The 4,889-nt window shown below is 36.1% G+C and overlaps 1 non-coding gene across 1 annotated transcript; it reads right to left on the reverse strand.

The window, feature by feature from the left end:
- Window positions 1–4,563: 4,563 nt before the first annotated feature.
- On the reverse strand, window positions 4,564–4,670 carry LOC113719630 (small nucleolar RNA R71). The gene has a single exon (XR_003454943.1). It is a non-coding gene; the product is annotated as a small nucleolar RNA R71 (small nucleolar RNA).
- Window positions 4,671–4,889: the final 219 nt, after the last annotated feature.

Here is a 4,889-nt window from a genome sequence, read left to right on the forward strand (position 1 = left end):
TTTACCGGTTTCAAGGGTTTCAGGACTCTGTTCACCCATACCTCAAGTTCACAAATCGCTTGGGAGATGCATTCACTCTTTTTTTTTCCCTTAATTTATTTATAACCAAAAATAGTACAGCGAATTAGAGGGGGGCCAAACCTGACCTCTGTTAAGTAAAGAGGGAAAACTAAGGATCAACAATAATACGCACATATGGAAAAATCTGCGAATATAAACACATAGCACATGAATCGAACGAAATCATCCACATGAGGGTGCCCCACATTTGTGGGATTGTGAGTGAGCATGGGAATTTGGTTTAACATCTTGACATGTTTGCATTATTTTACCTGTTTTTGAGAGTTGCTTCCTCGCTTTCTTTGAAATAACTTGGGTAAATCAGTGAATCAGAGGCTGCAAGAGATCGATCTCCACACACACCCGAGCCACGCTGGGGCGAATCAGTGATGAAGTAGCTGCATCGACATACAACGGCCGTCCAACCACAGTTGCAATTGAGAGCAGACTGTGTTTATCAAAAAAATGTATTGGTAAACATGGAAGAGCAATCCATATTGGAACTAGAGAGGACTCCCGATGGACATAAAAATCTGGCGACCAGCGAAACACTAGCATTGGAAACCTCCCAATTTGCCACAGCCCCCGAGTCCAAACACGCAAGAAATCGGCTTCAAGAGTGAATCTCAGTAGAACATGTCAAGCATCTAAGTGCCCAATGGTGACAGAATTTTTCAAATCCAACTTGGAGAAGAATCTGCGAACCTCATCCAGTTTCGGCCTACCGTGAGAAAATTTACCAACTACCGCAAATTTATATGGAGCAGCCAGCTTTACAATATCTTCGCGTGAAAAGAAAATCGCAGGCTCACCTCTATGCGCTACCAGCTTCTTGAGATCAATTGGAGATGAAGATTCTTTTGCAAAAAGGGAGGCAAACAACTTTGCCGATGGTGAAGGGGGGGTGCCCTCCAGCCCTAGGCTGAAGGGCGTCCATGGAGAACTTGCGGTCGCACAAACGTTGGCGGCGCCTCCAATTAGAGAGAAACCCTAGAGAGAAACATTTTTTTCTGCAAAGGGGAGCTCCTCATCAGATGCATTCACTCTTATTTCAAGTTTTTCCCAATAAGTTCACAAATTAGTTCTGGTCTCTCTTTTTTATTGAGTCAAGGAGTCACGTCATGTGTGCAAAAAAAATATTAAGAGACTGAATTCCATATTGATTTCTCAAGAAATTCTAAATTTAGAAGATTTCGATCCGTTCCACCCATTGTCTTTCTTTATCGTTCCAAGTGAACGAAACAAAGAGAAAAAGAACCTGCTGGCAGTAAATGGTAATCTAGGGTTATTATCACTTTACCCCATTAAATTATATCAGTACTATCAGTTTATACCCTAACATTATCTTTTAGTCACTTTACCCCATAAGTAATTTAACTCAATATGTTAAGAAATTTTGGACAAAAATACACTTTTATTTTATAGCATTACTACATTGTTATTATCATTTTATTCGTTTGAATTATAGTGATACAATCACTTTAGTTTCTAATATTATTTTCTAATATTATTATCTAGGTATTTTACCTCATCATTAATCTAACTAGTATGGTCAAAAATTTTTAAATATATTTACCCTTTTTTATATATAATTAAAAATAAAAAAGTTGGAATGGTTATTCTTCCTTTTTTTTTCACTTTAAGAGATCGAAAAACTTAAAAATAAAAGGGTTTTCCCAAATTTCTTTTTTCACACTTATTAATACTAGGAAAAGAAAAGGAGATAGGAAAAAAGGAGACAAAAAATTAGATTTTACAAAAAAAGAAAAGTCTAACATTATTGTATTATTTTAAGGTTGTCGGGATTAGAATTGACATTTGGTGGTAAAAAAAAAATTAAAATAATTGAACTCTCTCTCTCCCCCTCCCCCTTTCCATCTTTCTATCTTTTTTCAATATTAATAAGATTGTCAAGAAGAAAGAAATTAATACTTTAACTTTTTTTTATACTAAAAAAGAGAAGAGTCACTCTAAATTTTTTATTATTTTTATTATGCAAAGAGGAGGATATTTTCTTCTAAAATTTTTTAGCTGGCTAAATTGGTTTAATGGTAGGATAAATTGCCTAAAAAATAACTCTAGGGGGTAAATTGATAATGAGACTATATTTTATGGGAGTAAAGTTGATAAGTGAATATTTAGCGTACATTTTGTACAAATTTGGCATGAATTTTTGGTATGTTTTGAGAAAATTAAAGCCATATTTGGACTCTTTTGGTGATAATTGCTTAAATATTGTTTAAAGGTTCAAAACTTGATAAATGAGTGGATTAATGCGTTAATTTGGTGAAATTGTGAAGGTTATTGATGTATGAAATTCATGCACAAGCTGAAAGAAATGTAAGGGTTATCCATAGGACAAAGTACACAAGAAATTGGGAGCTGAAATGTAGAACATGGGAAGAAGTGAAAAACTGGAAAATTGCTCAACACGGATCCGAGCTCGGATCCGTGTGTACAAGATAGATCCGAGACCTCGTCTGTACTTCTGGCGGAGTGTATCCGTGGTCAGGACGATCCGACCTCGGATCCATCATGGGAAGTCCTCGGATCCACTGATCCGAGCTCGGATCAATTTTCAGTCCTCGGATCCGAGGCTCGGATCTATCTCTCTCTTCAGCAAGTGGCACAACCGTTTTTCTTTACCTTTCTCACAACTTTTCCAGCTATTTTGAGGGACAGAAATCGGTGGCACATGCTTCTACAAAAAAAGAAAAGACCAAATGAGTGTGGACAAAAGGAAACATCATATCTTTGACTTCTTTTTACAAAATCTGAGTGGAGGAAATTATGATGTGAGAGGAATGGAATTTCTACCACCTTTTATGCAGAAAAACAGGGGAGAAGCCTGGCATTACCATACGTAGCTAGTTTTCCTTCTTGCAACAAGTTTTCTCTCTAGTTAAGAGTTCTTAGAGAAGCATTTGGTTTTTCACTTGTAACCATCTTGTACAAGAACATAGCAGGAATTGGAGAGCTTTACCTTCAAGTGGCTAAGCTTTCTTTTACCTTTCTTATACTTGTACTTCATGATGTTTTGCATTAATAAACTTGTGAGTTTGATTGTTAAATCATTCATGAGTAGCTAATTTTCTATATCTAGGGAGTAGATGAAACTTATGGCTAAATAATATGAATTGAAGGTGATGTACACTTGTTAGATCTTTTATTAACTTGTCTACTTGTGTAGCTGTGATTACTTGTTGTTGATTGATCACCAATAGCTTGTTATTAGTTGTTATTGTTCAATGAGGATTGGTAATAACAATGGATACACATGAGTAGAACTTGAGTTGTATGTTCATGAGAATAGAGATACACTTAGGTGGATTATTTAGCATTTCATGAAATAAAACAGAGTAGTAGTAGTATTTCACCATGAAAATAGGGAAATCTATATTGCTCTAAGCCATTTCATCATGAAAATGAGACTTGGTAATTTTGGAAATGAATCTCTGGTTAAACAAGAATAATAGCAAGAAGTAAATCCATTAATTTGTGTTGTTTATTGCCATAAGTGGAATCTACATCCCTAGAATCTTCCTTAAGTGAATTTTCGCTATTTGCATTTAGCATTTGTTAAACTAGATTTGTAGATCAGGTTTGTAGATTACAGCATTATATTTTCTCTGCTCAAATTAATTGTAAGTCTAAATAATAGAGAAAACAAGGGCTTAGTAATTGTTTAAATTGCTCCTCGTGGGATCGACCCGATACACATCTTGTACCACAATTGCGACCTGTATACTTGCAGTCCAACGGGTGTAAATTCGGAATTAAACTTGCATTGATAGTAAAAATCCCGTCAAGTTTTTGGCGCCGTTGCCGGGGAGCGGCAATATTAGAGCCTAATCATCTTTATTAATTTAGACAGCTTTATTTTTTAGATTATATTTAATCTTATATTGTAATCAGTTTTTTTTACCATTGAAGTTGCATAATATCCCTTATTTCTGTTTGTAGTGTATGCACCGGGAGTCTCGAGAAGTCGCACCTTTCGATCCAGAAATTGAGAGGACACTACGTAGACAAAGGAGGCACACACAACAGCAAGAGGAACAAGAGATTTGGCAACCGATAGAGGAAATTTTGATAGAACTACCATTTGAAGAAGAAATGGCTGAAAATGAAGCAAATAGGCGAGTTCTACGAGATTTTGCTTTACCGGGAACACAAGGTTCACAAACTAGCATAGCAAGGCCTTCGGTAAATGCTAACAACTTTGAGATTAAACCATCACTTATCCAAATGGTTTAACTATCTCAATTTGGAGGTAATGCAGTAGAAGATCCTAATACACACTTAGCTACATTCTTAGAAATATGTGATACCATTAAAATGAATGGAGTTAGTGATGATGCTATTAGGTTACGGTTGTTCCCATTTTCATTAAGGGATAAGGCAAAAATGTGGTTACATTCTCATGCTCCTAACACTTTTACCACATGGGATGATTTATCAAGGGCATTTTTGAATAAGTATTTTCCACCCGGTAAGACTGCTAAGCTAAGAATGGATATCACTGGTTTTAGTCAAATGGAAGGAGAATCATTATATGAAGCATGGGAAAGGTTTAGAGAATTGTTACGGAAATGTCCACACCATGGACTACCCGAATGGCTGATTATACAAACCTTTTATAATGGTTTATCTTTCTCCACTAAAACTATGATTGATGCAGCCGCAGGTGGAGCTTTAATGGGTAAATCACCCCAAGAACCTCAGAATTTGATAGAAGAAATGGCCGCAAATAACTACCAATGGGCCAATGAAAGAGGTAATACGAGACGTCACGCAGGTATGATCGAAATGGACACTCTCAATATGTT

The sequence above is a fragment of the Coffea arabica genome, chromosome 1e (genome assembly GCF_036785885.1).
Source record: "Coffea arabica cultivar ET-39 chromosome 1e, Coffea Arabica ET-39 HiFi, whole genome shotgun sequence".
Taxonomy (NCBI): domain Eukaryota; kingdom Viridiplantae; phylum Streptophyta; class Magnoliopsida; order Gentianales; family Rubiaceae; genus Coffea; species Coffea arabica.